We start from the raw sequence: 17595 nt of genomic DNA, 5'->3' as shown, positions 1-17595 counted from the left end.
ACTATTGGAATTTAAAATACTAGCAACATTGAGAATAAAGTGGTTTATTTCTTTATAAAGAAAAAAAAGATGGTGATGGCCTGAGTCTGGATGAAACAATGGAGATGAAGAGAAAGAGACGTGATCTGAGATATATTTCAAGGTAGGGTCTACTGGCCTTACTGATGGATGTCACATGAGGAAGAGTGACTGGAGAGTGAGAAGATCAGCTAGTATAGTGATTAGGCATCACAAGATGGGGCGTAGAGGAGAAGGGTATTTTTATAGCCATTTAGGATGTAAAAACAATGTATCATCAAGATATGGGGATAGAATCTTTTTTGGACTCACTGAGATTGTGGAAGTAATGATGTGGTAGGCAGATGAAAAAAATTTTTAAAAAACTGGGTCAATTTTTGTACCATTTACGAAGACAAGGACTTCAGGAGGAAGAATGCTTGGGAGGTGGAAGGGATGTGATAAATTCAGCATTAGGCCCAGCAATTTGATGGGCCCGTGGGACAGCCATGTTGAGATGTTTAGGACCTGTTAAATAGGCAGATTTAGAGCTCAGGAGAGGTGAGTGAGTGCTAACAACACAGACCGCAAGGCCACTGGAACCTGGGGGTTTGGATTGGGTCAATCAGAGAGAATAGTAAGAGGAAAAACAAGAACCAAGGTTGGAACCCTGGGGAAGGTCATTTATGTTGGGCACAGGATAAACAGCCACTTGGAAGTTTCTTATAAATATGTTCCCTTGCCACCATCATGAGGGAATGGATTCTCTTAGAATTTAGAGGAAGACCAGATTTGGATATAGTTTATTTGACCCTGCCGAGTCTCCTGTTGACGTTTGATCCTCAATGTTGGGTTACCGGTCCAGATCCCTATGAATGGCTTGGTGCCATTCTCACAGGAGTGAGTTCTCATTTAGTTCCCACAAGAACTGACATTGAAAAGAGCCTGACATCTCTTCCTTTTTCTCTTGTTTCTGCTGTCTTGCTATGTGCTCTCTGCACACCTGGGTCCCCTTCACCTTCCATCCGGAGTGGAAACAACCTGACTCCTTCACCAGAAGCAGATGTTGGTGCCATGCTTCTTGTACAGCCTGCAGAACTATGAGCCAAATAAACTTCTTTTCTTTATAAATTGCCCAATCTCAGGTGTTCCTTAACAGCAATACAAACATACTAAGACACCAGGTAAAAGAGAGATTTGTGTTCATTCCAACCAGTCAATACTCTGATGATACAGAATATTAAGGGAGCTCTGAGTGGGCTTGAGAAAGGGGAGAATAGGAGGCATTCGGACAGAACTGCAGGGGTCACAGATTTCTGGATGTCCAGTTTTTCAGCAGCTGAAGAAATGAAACCTTCATCGTTCTGCAGCATGGGCTTCATTAAGTGCATGGGCTTCAGTGGGTCTGCCTAAGATTTCTAGATGTCCAGCTTTCCCAGCACTTGAAGAAGTGAAACCTTCTTCATCTTCCTGCAACATGCCTTCTATACGTATACCTAAGGTGCTGTGCACACTTTTCTTGATACTATCACTACGTATACAAGTCACCAATCAGGAAGAGTTCTCAAGTTGGGGCCAAGACCAAGATATACAACTCAGACTTGAAGGCCTCTCCTTGAAATTGGTTATTAGCTTTCAAGCAAAAAAAATTATAGCTCTCTGAATCTCTTTGTGATATAATTTAACCCAAAGATTCTCATCTCTGGAAAAATACACATACATGCAACATTATTTATAATTAAAGGCACTTCACAGACACACTTCTGAAAGTCCTAGGGATCTGTGGACTCCCTGTTAAAAGCTGCCACCGTGGAACCATTTTATCTGGCTCAAATTGCTTTTAGGCCTTTCAAAACAAAACAAAATCATTCCAGAGGAGCCCAGCAGAAGGAAGCCAGGCACTGTGGCTTTTACTGACCCTGAACTGATAATTCCTTATTTCCGTTTTCAGCAAAGTAGAGGATATCTCCTTCCCTTTTCTGAGAATCCCTCCCCTCCCTCTTCCCCCAACAAAACAGACGCATGGGCATAAAACCAAAACAGCCCAGCCCAACACTAAACCGCAGGCTGCAGCTCCGCAGGGGCCCCAGGCTGATTGCGGCGTTATCCTTGTGAACCAGGCCTCTCACAAACAAGACCCGGATGCGTCCCAAGTTTGTGTCTGCTGACTGAAGGCAGGGGCATGTGGGTGTCTCCAACTGCCAGGGACAGCCACAAGGAACTGGGACACACTGGGTGGGCTTGGCACAGCGTGAGAGTCAGTATCTGTTGACTGAGGCCTGGCTGCTTTGGTAGAGTCGAGTCTGGGATTTTGATGCATGAAATGCACTACTGACATCCCCTACTTTTAAAGTAAATTCTAGATGTGGAGAGCAGGTATGTTATCAAGTGTCACAACTTGCAGGACAAAAGAATTCTCACATTATAAAATGTGAGCAAATGGGCCGGGCACGGTGGCTCACGCCTGTAATCCCAGCACTTTGGGAGGTCGAGGCAGGTGGATCACGAGGTCAAGAGATCAAGACCATCCTGGTCAACATGGTGAAACCCCGTCTCTACTAAAAGTACAAAAAATTAGCTGGACATGGTAGCACGTGCCTGTAATCACAGCTACTCAGGAGGCTGGGACAGGAGAATTGCCTGAACCCAGGAGGCGGAGGTTGCGGTGAGCCGAGATCGCGCCATTGCACTCCAGCCTGGGTAACAAGAGTGAAACTCCGTCTCAAAAAAAAAAAAAAAATGTGAGCAAATGAGCACCTTTCAATGGTGACAACTCACTCATCCCCACACTCCTAGTTTATTTCCTTCTTTTACATTTATTTTTCCTAATGGGGCACAGGGACTCACGCCTGTAATCCCAGCACTTCGGAAGGCCGAGGCAGGCGAATCACTTGAAGTTAGGAGTTAGAGACCAGACTAGCAAACATGGTGAAACCCCATCCCTACTAAAAATGCAAAACTTAGCCGGGAGTGGTGGCTCACGCTTGTAACCCCAGCTATTCAGGAGACTGAGGCAGGAGAATCGCTTGAATATGGGAAGCAGAGGTTGCAGTGAGCCGAGATCATGCCGCTGCACTCCAGCCTGGGCAACAAAGCAAGACTCCGTATCAAAAAAAAAATTATTTTTCTGATTTCTGTTTTTATCATAAACAGAATATACTCTCACTAAAAAAACTGGAAAATACAGAAAAGTATAATCACTGGGTACTTATAAAATGATTTGATTTTGATTTTTAAAATTCCATCAGCATGAATTTCTTCAACTTCTCGGGGACACTTCCACTGTTTAAATATACAGCATTCCTTGTAGGGGGGGGAGAGACTGTCACCACAGACAAATGGGCCAGGATCCCTTGACCTCGCTCTCATCTCAGGAGCTAAGAATGATGTATTCTATTGTTTTTTTCAAGTTGATGTAAATTTCCTACCATTTATGCCTATTCTCTTTACTTCCTTAACCTGAAAGACCAAAAGAAAAATTTAATCGCTGGAAGCTCTTTTCTATTAATGTTTCTGCTTTGTTGTTTCTGAAGTTTTTCCTTTCAGTCCTCACATCAACCACACCCATCTAGAGACGGTTTCTCAAAAACCATAGTAGGGATTTAGAAACACACCACACTGTTAAATACAGTTGGTCCTGACACCACTAATAGCAGTATTTCTTTTGGTAGACGTCTCACTGACAGTAACCCTTGCAAAACAGAAAAGCCACAAATTCAAAGCATATAAACCATAAATGCAAACAGAGCAGACATACTAATCAGAGGATGGAGTGACAAGACTTCAGAATGTGATTCTCTGTATCTCTGGGTTTTTATTTAGCTTTGAGAGTGAAGAGTTTTTAGAAACAGATTCAGATTATTATTACTTGCTGAGTGAAATAAAATGGAGTAATTTTCCAACCAAGTGTAAAACTTGGATTTAAAATAGCAAAGAAGGCTGGGCTCAGTGGCTTACCCCTGGAATCCCACCACTTTGGGAGACTGAGGTGGGTGGATCATTTGAGGTCAGGAGTTCGAGACCAGCCTAGCCAACACAGTGAAACTCCATCTCCACTAAAAACACAAAATTAGCTGGGCATGGTGGCTCACCCCTGTAATCCCAGCTACTTGGGAGGCTTAGGCAGGAGAATTGCTTAAACCTGGGAGGCGGAGGTTGCAGTAAGCCAAGATTGCACCACTGCACTCCAGCCTGGGCAACAGAGTGAAACTCTGATATCAAAAAAAAAAAAAAGGAGGGAAGCTCAGTTAGTATCTTAGGGAAGAATGAGAGAACCTTCTTACCTGGCTCATGGTAGCAAAGAGCAAACATGAGGTTATTACACATAATAGTGAAACACTGTCATCCAGTGGTATCCCTTTTGTTCTGTGTTTGTTTTCATTATCTCTGAATGCTTGAGCATCTCTGATTTTCGTAGCAATTAGCACATATAGAGGCCAGATCTGATCACTGGATGTAGTGTTTCAATTACAGAGAAAACATAAGTGGCTGGCACATATGTGTGTTTACTGTTGTATCTCCTTGACCTTTCTCTTTAATTTTTTTTTTAAAAGAAGAAAAACAGTGGCTCTATGAGTTTAATAGTTGAATTAAAATGTGGATTCCAGCTTAGGGAAAATTCAAAGGGCTTTAAACATGTGTGACTGTTACCACTCTCCACTTTTAACAAATTTATCTGAATGGTGAGAATCTTTCAAGAGATAAAGTGGTGAACAGCTTCATAGCATCAATGTAGCATTTACTGAGCCTTCACACGTATGAGATGGGCATTTTTAACTACCAGTTCTCAACTCACAAGCAAAGAAAATGAGTCTCAGAGACTAAGTAACTTGCCCAAGGGCAGAAAGATAGTAAGAGGTGAAATGGTATCTGACTCTAGTCTTAACTCAGTCACTTAACCATGGCATTATAGAGCTCAAATGATAAAACCACCCAAAGAAAATGCCAATAGGTCCATACCTCATTTTACACTGACAAAGTGAAGAAAAGCACAAACTAGAAAACTCAAGCCCAGCTTGACTTTTCCACTGGAGCTAGAATGCCACCTGATTCAACCCTAGAACCCCTTATCCAACTGTTAAATACCTTCATTCCTTCACAGCTTTAGAGTCCATCTGTAAGCTAGGGACCCCCACACAGATGCTTCCAGCCTTGATTTCTCACTTGACTTTTCCTGGTGCCCACTGAACACCTTCGCTTCAACGCCTAACAAGATTCTCGAACTTATCCAGATTTGACCAGCGACTCTCCCTCCCCTGAAACTATTGTGGCAGAAGCCCTTTCCATCCAAGATGATGGCACTCTATCTTTCCAGTGCCCCAGGCACAAAACATCGAGTCATCCAACCCTGACCTCTCTTTTCCTTTGACACAGTTTCTCTCATGTTCATTTTACAAAAAGGCAGTTTACCAACATATTTGTCACGTGAATCTTTAAAATGGCTAGTTTCCCTAGTACACTTCATAAGATTTCATTTGAGTATATTTCACCGAATCTTGACTGAGGTAGTCATGTAAGTTTCGTCTGACACAGTACTGTGTAACGTACATACCATGATGTCCACCTACCACTTTATTTTTATGTGATATTTGATAAACACTTATGTGATACTTCTCATCTCTCAGACACTAATGTCAACGTGCTTTACTGCTCATTTAATTAAATAATCATATAATCCTCACAACCCTATGAAGTAGGTTCTGCTATTACCCTCTCAGTTTAAAAGGAAACTGGGGCTCAAGGAAAAATAACTTACCTGAAACTGCACAATTCAAACCGAGGCAGTCTGGCTCCAAAGTCTGCTCTCGTAACCACTTCACCATGTTCCATCCATGAGATGTGCTTTTTTGCCTTGTGAGTTGTTTTCCTATGAGTAGAAACATGTGTATAAATGAACCTGTACTCTCATCTGGCTTTCTTATGGCCAAGACCCACCTCTGCAAAGTGCCTGACATTTCTGGGTGCATATTCTCTACACCCTTCATGGGAAAAGGGCAACCAAATGACAGGATGTCACAAGTCACCCAGACCGGAGTCTGACATGCGACAGCAAACAACTCTGACTCCTCGGGACTGCCTCCCCAAGGCCTGCTCAGACATCAGGAACTTGAAATCAACCAGAAGCAGAACATGTGCACTCCAGGGTGCCTGAGTGTGATGGACGGCACAGCTGGAGGTGCCAGCTGTGTTGCAGACAGCACAGCCCTCCCTGTGTCAATTAGGTTGATGAGTGGTGACTGAGAAACATGTGGGATTTACTCAAATAGATCCTCACTCCCTAACTAGCTGCCTTTCTAGAGATCGTCACAAAAATAATAAGGATGAGATAGTAATAAAAAATAAAAAAATAAAAAAAAAAGGAGAGAGAGAGAGAGAGAAGTGTGCTTTGACTGCCCTGCTGATACTGTGAACTGACCCTGCAAAAACAAAGGGAGTTTTCCTCCTACCAGGCATTTCCTAGGGTATGGCCAGAGTGGACAGATAGCCCCTGTTAACTCTTGAGAGCACATTTCCTTTTGCTTCCAGATAACAAAGTGAGTCAGGGCAGAGCTTCTAGATCTAAGAGATTAAGAGAGGTAGGTTTAAAGCCCAGCTCCACTACAACTTTTGACAAAGTACTTAGCCCCAGCCTCCGTTTGTCTCCTGTATAAAATGAGATGTTACTCCGCCAGACCTTACAGTGTTGAGTAGCAAATTAAGAAAGGTAACATAATATCACGGTTCAGCAGAGGACGTAAAATGCAATGCATGATAGCTATTGACAGTGTTTTTGATAATTTCAGCAACCATAAAAGTTTTCTGCCCTTCAACTGTTCTGAAGTCTGAAGTGGAGGGAAATGTAGGGACATAGAATGAATTCAGAAAAAATATGAGTATTTTATGTTTGGCAAGGATGAGGAAATACACAAAGTATATTTTTGACAGCTCTGAGTTCACATAATAAACAACATTTAAACAACATATAACTGGATTCGTCTACCAAATATGGATTGCCCCAGCTTTATCCACTTAACCATGGCATTATCATTATCCTCTTTTAAAAGCTTAAGAAAAATGGGCCGGGCATGGTGGCTCACACCTGTAATCCCAGCACTTTGGGAGGCCAAGGTGGGTGGGTTGCTTGAGGCCAGGAGTTTGAGACCAGCCTTGCCAACATGGCCAAACCTTGTCTCTACTAAAAATACAAAAAGTAGGCAGCTTCCCTGTAGTCCCAGCTACTCGTGAAGTTGAGACATGAGAATCACTTGAACCCAGGAGGCAGAGGCTGCAGTCGGCTGAGATCCTGCCACAGCACTCCAGCCTGGGCAACACAGTGACACTGTCTCAAAAAAAAAAAAAAAAAAAGGCTTAAGACAAATGTTTTCAGTTTCTAAGGCAAACAGTGAAATAAAGTCTGTTTTCATTTAAAGTATCCCATTTGTTTTTTTTAAAACAGTTAGCTAACTTCAAAAGGCAGCCAATAGAGGGATTCTATCAAGCTGGCAAGGGTCTAATGTCTAAATCCAAAGTTCAGATAGACAGAAAGCCACTGATAGTCCCACTATACTTCTTGGCATTTGGCATGAAAAATGCTTGAGAATGCTGTTTCATTCAGATGGTGTGTTTGCATGGACACACAGCACTAAAATGATACCTTCTTTCAATGAAAGCCAGGGAAAAGCCTGAAAGAGAAGCTTCCAGTGATTTCACCCCAAGCTTAACGCTAACAAGGACCTTTTGGGGGTCACAGCTGAGAGCCCCCATGGGGTATAATATGAGTAGGAGAAATCGTATCTAGATGACAGGGGCCCTAGTGTCATCTTAGTGTCACCATCCTTACGAAGATATGTGAGGCGACTTAAGCTAGATATTACCAAATGTCAGTGGAAGTGGGGTCAGTTATTATAGAAGCACCAGGGGATTTCTGCATGACTTTAAACAAGTCACTTGACCTTTCCAGGTTATATTGCAAATGGAATAAGACCAACTGCCTGCAAGTTTGACAGAGGTTATGACAGGATTAGATTTTCTTTATATACATGTTTGACATCTTTAGCTCCAAAGTACTTTCCTACTAATACAATAAACATGTAAAGACGGTCAAATCAGAGTCAAGTGTTATTCATCTACTAATCACCAAATGGCTTCATTTGTAGGTTATGCAAGCCATTCAGATTAAATAGTGCTTTTCATAATTTCACAAAGATTAAATAGTCTGGTGGCAGTCAAGAAAAGAAAGCGTTAAGAAGTCATCTAGGCCGGGTGCAGTGGTTCACGCCTGTGATCCCAGCACTTCGGGAAGCCAAGGCAGGCAGATCACCTGAGGTCAGGAGTTTGAGACCAGCCTGGCCAGCAAGGTGAAACCCCATCTCTACTAAAAATACAAATAATTAGCCAGGCATGGTGGTGGGCACCTGTAATCCCAGCTGCTCAGGAGGCTGAGGCAGGACAATCAATTGAACCTTGGAGGCAGAGATTGCAATGAGCCGAGATTGCGCCACTGCACTCCAGCCTGGGTGACAAAGTGAGACTCCATCTCAAAAACAAAAAAAAAGAAGTCATCTAGGTCCAACTTCCCTTCTCTCCCACTTGACCCCTTTACTTCAGACACAGTAGCCCAGTGAATGGACCTGAAAAGGCGTGTGGACCAGTGCAGAGGCACAGTTCACTCAGGTCTATTCCCTGAAGACAAGGGTTCCCACCTAGCTAAATCCTACTTCTCCATCCAGCCTGAATAGCTGCTCCTCCCTCAAGCTTCCCAGCACAGCACAATCTGGGAAAGACTCTCTCTGTAATTCACAGCACTTGGTAGCCCCTTGGATTATTTGCTTACTGTTGGTCTCACTGTGGTTTACCTATTACTGATTTTACATAAATATTACACCTTTTCACTCTCAGCATAGAGGCTGTGTCAAAGACTGAGCATCATACTTCTCTGAATTCCTCTTAACATTTTCCTCAAAGCTTTGCACTCAGCAGATGGTCAATATCACTCACATGCACCCACCTCCCAAAGGTTGCACTGAGCCATTAGCAATCTGCAAAGCAGCTTCACATTCGTCGTTGTGACAAAACATCACAAGGAACATTGACCACCCCTTGCCAGTTAGTGAGGCCACTTCAGGGCACCTGTCCAAGTTAGCAGGCAGCCAGCTGGGTTGACAAAGGTTTACATTATGAATGAAAAATTCAGGGGACCTTGAGTTTCAATCCTGCCCTACTATTATCTACCTACAGAATTTTGGCCAACTGTTTCTATTTTTGTTACTGCATTTAGGAAAGACAGCAATAACATTAGAAGTCTACCTCCTGAAAGTGCTAGAAATATGCAAAAGTACATATGACACATAAGCATATATATATTTAATTCGATAATAGAAGATAATATTTTTCTATGATTTGATACTTAACATTTCTTAAATGTCAAATTGCTGGGTAAATGTTATCCAGTGGGGAGGACAGTACCTTGTGGTTTTTTTTTTTTGTTTTTTGAGATGGAGTCTCGCTCTGTCTACCAGGCTGGAGTGCAGTGGTGTAATCTCTTTTGCAACCTCCACCTCCCGAGTTCCAGCAATTCTCCTGCCTCAGCCTCCTTAGTAGCTAGGATTACAGGTGCACGCCACCACGCCTGGCTAATTTTTGTATTTTTAGTAGAGATGGGGTTTCACCATGTTGGTCAGGCTGCTCTCGAACTCCCAACCTTGTGAACTGCCCGCCTCAGCCTCCCAAAGTGCTGGGATTACAGGTGTGAGGATGGCAGCACCTTCTAAAGAATTGTTCAGCATCCGAAATCTCCCTGGATGGTTTAAGGGTCCCTTCTCTCACTGGCTGTCACAGTTACGTCCATGGTTTTGTTTGCTGCACCTTTTGAAATTTTAGGTCAGGTTTCCTGAAAACCTGAGCTGGAGGGAATTGCGGTAGTTCACCATTGAGTAGAAAAAGTAAGGGCAGTACTGAGGGCACAGCTGCAGGAGGGGGAAAACTGCTGGCTTTCCCAAATGACCTACAGAGGGAAACGGCTTCAGGCTTCCAGGACAGAGGTTATGGTTCTAAGCTTTCTCATCCACCTCTGGGAAGGTACACAGAATCCTGGTGTATTTTTCCTGTTTCAGAAAGCACACCTTCAAGGTATGACTTGTCTGTCAAATCTCAATTGGAACAAGGATCTTTTCAAATCTTACTTCATTTTATAGTATGATATCATAATATTTCTTATTTTATACACATTTAATATGCATATAGAAAAGCCGGATACAGCGGCTCACGCCTATAATCCTAGCACTTTGAGAGGCTGAAGCAGGTGGATCAGTTGAGGTCAGGCATTCTAGACCAGCCTGGCCAACAAAGTGAAACCTCATCTCTACTAAAAATACAAAAATTAGCTGCGGCCAGGCGCAATACCTCATGCCTGTAATCCCAGCACTTTGGGAGGCCAAGGCAGGTGTTATTACCTGAGTTCTGGAGTTCAAGACCAGCCAGACCAACATGGTGAAACCCTGTCTCTACTAAAAATACAAAATTGGCTGGGCACGGTGGCTCACGCCTATAATCCCAGCATTTTGGGAGGCCAAGGCAGGTGGATCATGAGATCAAGAGATCAAGACCATCCTGGTCAACAAGTGAAACCCCATCACTACTAAAAATACAAAAATTAGCTGGGCATGGTGGTGCGCACCTGTAGTCCCAGCTACTCGGGAGGCTGAGGCAGGAGAATTGCTTGAACCCAGGAGGCAGAGGTTGTGGTGAGCCGAGATCGCACCATTGCACTCCAGTCTGGGTAACAACAGCGAAACTCTGCCTCAAAAAAAAAAAAAAATTAGCCAGGTGTGGCAGCGCATTTCTGTAAACCCAGCTACTAAGGAGGCTGAGACAGGAGAATTGCTTGAATCTGGGAGCCGAAGGTTGCAGTGAGCCGAGATTACGCATTTCACTCCAGCCTGAGCAACAAGAGTGAAACTGTGTCTCAAAAAAAAAAAAATTAGCTGGGCATGGTGGTGGGTACCCATCATCCCAGGTACTTGGGAGGCTGAGGGAGGAAAATCCCTTGAACCTGGGAGGTAGAAGCTGCAGTGAGCCGAGATCACACCACTGCACTCCAGCCTGGGCGACAAGAGCAAAAGTCTATCTCAAAAAAAAAAAAAAAAAAAAATGCGGCTGGGCACGGTGGCTCAAGCCTATAATTCCAGCACTTTGGGAGGCCGAGGCGGGTGGATCACAAGGTCAAGAGATCAAGACCATCCTGGTCAACATGGTGAAACCCCGTCTCTACTAAAAATACAAAAAATTAGCTGGGCATGGTGGCACGTGCCTGTAATCCCAGCTACTCGGGAGGCTGAGGCAGGAGAATTGCCTGAACCCAGGAGGCGGAGGTTGCGGTGAGCCGAGATCGCGCCATTGCACTCCAGCCTGGGTAACAAGAGCGAAACTCCGTCTCAAAAAAAAAAAAAAGAAAAAAAAATACAAAAATTAGCTGGGCATGGTGGCGCCTGCCTGTAATCCCAGCTCGGGAGGCTGAGGCAGGAGAATTGCTTGAACTCAGGAGGCAGAGGTTGCGGTGAGCCAAGATCGCGCCATTGCACTCCAGCCTGGGTAACAAGAGCGAAACTCCGTCTCAAAAAAAAAAAAAATGCATATTGAATTTCTAGAATTTTCTGTTCATACACCGATGGATAATTATGCACTCAACTGACCTTGAAACAAATATTCTAACCTGGAGTCAGCACTTAAAATGGTGATCCTAGACTGGTGATCCTAGATGTAATTCATGCATTTACATGCTCTCTGTCACATGCTGGCACACCACTGATTTATTGGAACCCTAAGTAGAGTTCAAATTTGTGCCATGTCTACGATTGAGCAAAATATAGTTTAAAAAAAAAAAAAAGACACTTGCTGTGTTTTATTTCCTGTGTCATGTTATACACCCCAACATATTTTCTCCTTTACGTCCATTTCTGGCATGCCCTGTTGTTACAGGAGTGATGAGTCATGGTTAGGGGGAATTGTAATAACTTATTCCATCTCTTAGTATAAGCCAAATGATGGACAATGTTGGGTTCTCAGGGGGTTATTTATCTTGGAGGTGGGGGGTACTGATCACAATCTGTATGACCACATGGCACAGATGTTTAATTATGAAGGTGACCTCAAGTAAAGCAAGCAATTTCTTGGTCTGACTATATCAAAAGTCAGCCAAATGTCCACCCAGTGGGCAAGCTCAGCTCCAGAAAAAATTATAACTGGAATGACAAGAAGTTTGATGGATCAGGATTGGAATAAACAGACAGGCTTGAGTGAGAGGTCTGGAGCCAGACAAAAGGGTGTGTGCTAGATGACAAGATGGGAAGTCTGGGCAAAATTACAAAGGGACAAGACACGTCAAAGCACCACTTGTATGCTTCTCTGGGCCCAAGCTTTTTTCATTTCCTCACTATGAACACTGCATCTGCAATTTTATATACATCTAGAGAATCAGTTACTCTTACAGCACCTACTGCTCATGGCCAGAGCCAGCCTTCAGCAAAACTGATGGAAAATGCTGAGACCTTCCAGCCCTTTTCCTCATTCCATTGGACTCTTCCATTCAGATATTTCTCTCAACCACATCTTAATGTCTCCCTTTAGTTTAGTGGTTTTCAAAGGGTGAAACCCGTGGCATCAGCATCACCTGAGCATTTGTCAGAAATACTCATTTCCAGGCCCCAGACCAGTCTGACTGATTCAGGAACTCCAGGCGCCAGGCCCAGCAATCTGCATTTTCTCAGTCCCTCCAGGTGATCCCATGCACACTAACGTTTGAGAACCACTGCTTCAGATAATATAAAATGACAACTTCAAGATGAGAGAGTACGTACATTTTAGGAGAGAACTTGTGAAGAAGGCAAGCCGCTCAAGGGCCAAATAAATCAGTTTCTAGTCGTGGAATCTGAAGTCATGTGACACATGGTGAAAGAGAGATTAGAGGCCACTGTATTTGTCCTGCCCTCATCACCTCTTGCTTTTTATCTCACCTATTTCAATCTTCTCTCCACATGGCCACTAGAGACGTGCGTTGTGCCAGAAAATCTGACGCTGTCAAAGCCCAACTCAAAACTCTTCAGTGGCTGCTCCCTGACAATGAGATAAAGTCCCAGTCCCCTAGCACACCACCCAGGGCCTTTCAACATCTGCCTCCGGGCCACCTCCTGACCTCGTTTCCTTCAGCACTTTTCCTCCTGCTCAGCCATACCTCGCTGTCTGCAGCTGGTTTAGACTTCTCCATACCACTGACAGCAGGCTTTGCCATGTAAGTTACCTTGACCAACAGCATGAGAAATGAAGTGACGGCTGCTATTTCTGAGCAGACTTTAGGTGCCAGAGTTTTGTTCTATCATGTCCTTTTTCATTTTGCCATAAATAAGATCCACATTGTCTCAGAGAGAGGCTGTTTCTTAAGCCTCAGTGGGTCCCAGAATGATGACAAATGAGGGGGAGAACAATCACTGACTTACACTGCACATACAGCATGAGAGAGAAATAAATCTTGGTTGTTGTAAATTACTGAGATTTGGGGGTTACTTTCTAGTTACCGTAAACTGACTGTAATAGTACTTTTGATCACTTCTCTCATTCTGTAATGTCTTCCCTTCTTTGCTCTGCCTTCTTTCCAATCCCACCTCACCCCTGACTGCACAAGAGACTTGCTTATCATTCTACACTCAGCTCAAGTGTTACCCCTCAATCAAGCTTTTTGTCTTCCCCAGGTATAAGCTTTAAGATCTTCTCCGGATGCTACAGACCTGTAACCATGTCCCTGGAACTGTGCCAGGGCTTCTCCATTCATTAGTATTATCCTTAGAACAACCTCTAAGAAAAAATAATAATGAAATTAAAAATTGAACAATTCATTTTATAAAGCAGAAGCCTGGCTTGGAAAAACAAAGTGACTTGTGGGAGTTTCCCTGTCAGTCACAGTTTGAGATCTCACCAGGTGGGGGTCTGGCTCTGAACTCAGGAATCTTTGCCCTGCCTAACACATCTCTCTTACTCCCCCTTAGCAGCAACCTTCAAATCCTCTCACTCCACTGGAGAGTAAAAGTCCCCTTATCAACAACTGAAAGGGCTGCCATGCTAATTTGAGACTTGAAAGATTGCATCTGGAAGTTGGCTTCTGCTTCTTACCTCCTGAGAAGATAAGCATTTCCTCTAAGTGAATGTATTCATTCCAAGGCTCCTGGCAAAAGCACAGGAGACCCTACAGTAACTGGGGTATTTTGTTTGCATCTTTCCCCAGGTCCTAGCCTGTGGGTTGGGCGGTAGCAGGTAGTATGGTGTGGTAAAACAGATTCCCACTGACATAACCCTAGAGAAGCTTTGAGAAGGTTCTTTGGGATTCGTCACAGGGTAGGAGGCAAGGGAGCAGAGGGTTCAAAACTCCAAGTAGGTCTGCTACATGTCGATGTTTTAAGTTTTGTTTTGTTTTGTTTTTTTGAGATGGAGTTTCTCTCTTGTTGCCCAGGCTGGAATGCAATGTTGTGATCTCAGCTCACCGCAACCTCTGCCTCCTAGGTTCAAGTGAATCTCCTGCATCAGCCTCCCATGTAGCTGGGATTACAGCACGCACCACCACACCCGGCTAATTTTGTATTGTTAGTAGAGACAGGGTTTCTCCACTGTTGGTCAGGCTGGTCTCAAGTGATCCATCCACCTAGGTCTCCCAGAGTGCTAGAATTACAGGCGTGAGCCACTGCATCTGACCAATAGTTTACGTTTTAAAAATAAAAATAAAAGGGGCCAATTATTTGATTCTTCAGATTAACCAAGAAAATAAAAGTGACACAGTGACAAACAATTAAAGCAGACCACCCAGGTCAGGCATAGGAAAAAAACACCTAAAAGTAGCAACTGCAATTTTAGGTTTCTATGAGCCACTGACATTTTTGTTGTGTGGTTGAGTTTTTCCTCTCTCTCTCTTTCTCCCTGCCTCTCTTTTTAATTTTACTTTTTCGTTTAAGGGAGGAGTAAAAAGTATAAAAACCTTCAAATACGTCCCCCAAATCAGCCATGCTAATGAAAGGTGAATATTTAACAAAGTACCATGATATTATTTTCACACAATATGTATACCTTTTTTTTCCAAGGGTCACAAAGCTTTTCTCAGTTGCTGGTTGGAATACATTGATTTCTCTAACCATCCCAATGAATCAGTTTTTTACTGCCCCACCAAAAGGATATGTTACCTTTAAAAGATACCATCATAATCATTAATAATAGCATTTTTTCCTTTCAAGTGTAGAAAGCTGTTCAGAGCTGCAAATGATTGCTAGGCCAGTTTGAACATGTCTGATTTACTCGTTAAAAGGCCACTCACTCCGTATAATAAATAATAAGAGCCATTATTTATTAAGTGCTTAGCGCTGAAAAACCGGTGTTTTTCAGGTACTGGCTCATATAATCCTCAAAACAACGCTATCAGGCCGGTGCAATCTTGATCGCTACCTTACAGATCAGAAGAGGGAGGCACGGAGAGCAAAGACGACCTGCCCGAGGGGAAAACGGGGAGCGTCGGAAGAGGCGGGGAGGCAGGCAGAGGCCAGGAGCTGCACAAAAGCACAGTTAATGATTCACTCACAGCCCTCAGGCAGCTCCTTCCAGTAGGGGTTGCACACACACGCAGCACGAATGCACATGCACACACACGCACACGCACACACACACGCACACAGTCTCATCTTCAACTCTTCATCCCAGCGAGAGGCGGGTGTCAGGCAAATTGCTTGGCAACGCGCAGAGGAAACTCCATCCAAGCCCCGCGTCCAGGCAGCCTCTGGGCGCTGTCCAGCGGGCAGAGCGCCTGAGGCCAGGCAGGGGTCCGGCCTCCCGACACCCCGAAGGTGAGGCGCGGCGCCAAGGCCGGGCTTTCAGGCGAGGGGAGTGTGGGGGAAGCACCGTCCCCAGGGACACCTGTTGTCGCCTCCCCACTCTGGCCGATGAAGACATCCTGGGCGTCCCTAACTCGAAGGCACCCGTCGATCAAAAGTGTCTGTGTATGGGGCCGGCGGTCGCAGGAGTCCTCCTCCACCCTCATCTGCCTCAGGCAGAGTCCCTTCGTCCTCTCCCACCCCGGGACGCCAGCGGCTGGTGGAAACGCCGCGCCTCCGCGTGGCTCGGCGGGGCAGGCTCGGGGGCGCCAGGGGGCACGGCGGCGCTAGGACCTCGCGGCCGGCCCGCCCCCCGCCCGCTCCACCTGCGGGGCCCCTCTCGGGGGGCGCGCTCGCCCTCCTGCTGCGGGGCGCCGGGTACAGTTACCTGTGCCACGATCCGCAGGTCGCCAGCGTCCGCGGGAAGGTCGCCGCGGCAGAGCCGGCAGGTCTGGCCGCGGAATCCTCACCCGGCAGTGCTGCTCTCGCGGAGCTCCCTCCCGGCCGCAGCGCCGCCACCGGCTCCAGGGTCTAGGGCTCGCTCAGCGCCCGCCGGCTCCCGGCGCCGCTCCCGCCGCTCCTGATTGGCCGCGGCGCGCTCCCGAGCCGCGCTCTGATTGGACAGCCGGAGAGCCGGGGCGGGGGGACGGGTCGGGCGCCGCCGGGATCTGCTGGCTGAGCCTCCGCGCCGCAGCCTCGCTTCTCCGCGGTTCCCCGGGCCCCAGCCGGACGCCGAGGCCGGGATCCTTCCCCTCTGCGCCCCCTGGGGCCGGCAGTCCAGGCACGAGGCAACGCGGAAAGCATCGACGGGGAAATGGCAGGGAATGGGGAGCGCCTTGGAGTCCCACCCGCCGCGTCTGCGGGCTGGTGGTTGAGACCTCCTAGGAGCGGGAATCATGCTCACCTGGCCTCACTCCCATACGTTCATTTATTGATACTTTAGACTCTACGGAGGGCCTAGGCTCAGGACATTCGCTTGTAAACAGCGGGCGCCAGTTTGTTTTGTGGACTCATGTTGGACTCTACACCACCTCTCAGTGGTCCTACCTGAGCTCTCAAAGGGAGAGGAACTTGTTTAAGATCCTAATCACGACAACAAATAATTTAAAACACCGTGCTAGGTGTTTCGGGGGAAAAAAGAGAAAGATGGTGAGATCTTCGATTACAGGGAAGTTCATACGTAGCTAGAGAGATGAGGCTAGATAATGATAATGACCCTAACGTTTTTATGGTGCATATTATTTACTCGACATTATTCCAAATGCTTCACATTTGTTTATTCAGAAATACAGAAGAGGCTGTCATAAGAATGTTCATACGCCCCGTGAACATGTGGACAAGTGACACTAGTTTTTAGTCTGGAGAGATTTTCACTGGCACTGGTTAGAACCGAGAGTGTATAGGGAATCCTAATTGTTCTGTCCTCCGTCTCTTCTCCCATCTGTTCTGAATCTAAGACATAAAAACAAACCATAAATCTGGGTGCCTCTAGATCTTTGTTGTGTCACTCATAAAACAGCACCTCTAAGCACCCAGATATGCAATGAGTAGAAAGAAGTAAACACAGCTTATATTTTAAGACCTTTGGCTTGGTTGCACTGTCTTGAAAGCAAGTATGTAGTTTTCTTTCCCTCCCCTCCTTCCTTCCTTCCTCCCTCCCTCCGTCCCTTCTTTCTTTCTTCCTTTCTTTCTGATTTTCGCTCTTGTTGCCCAGGCTGGA

At 45.4% G+C, this 17595-nt stretch overlaps 1 protein-coding gene across 8 annotated transcripts in view; it reads right to left on the bottom strand.

Annotated features, from left to right (window-relative positions):
- STON2 (stonin 2) overlaps positions 1–16392 on the bottom strand; it is a 173703-nt gene extending 157311 nt beyond the window's left edge. For 7 of the 8 annotated variants that reach the window (XM_074392883.1, XM_074392885.1, XM_074392888.1 and 4 more), the window contains exons 1-2: positions 16264–16392; positions 5753–5863 (exon numbers count right to left, since the gene is read on the bottom strand). The gene's annotated coding sequence lies outside the window, so the exon portion shown is untranslated. Of the gene's footprint in view, positions 1–5752; positions 5864–15453; positions 15819–16263 lie in introns of those variants that run through there. The other variant, XM_074392881.1, reaches the window with a different exon arrangement.
- Positions 16393–17595: the final 1203 nt, after the last annotated feature.

The sequence above is a fragment of the Saimiri boliviensis genome, chromosome 2 (assembly GCF_048565385.1).
Source record: "Saimiri boliviensis isolate mSaiBol1 chromosome 2, mSaiBol1.pri, whole genome shotgun sequence".
Lineage (NCBI taxonomy): Eukaryota > Metazoa > Chordata > Mammalia > Primates > Cebidae > Saimiri > Saimiri boliviensis.
The sequence above is the reverse complement of the archived record's forward strand: the minus strand, read 5'-3'. Positions and strand labels throughout refer to the sequence as shown.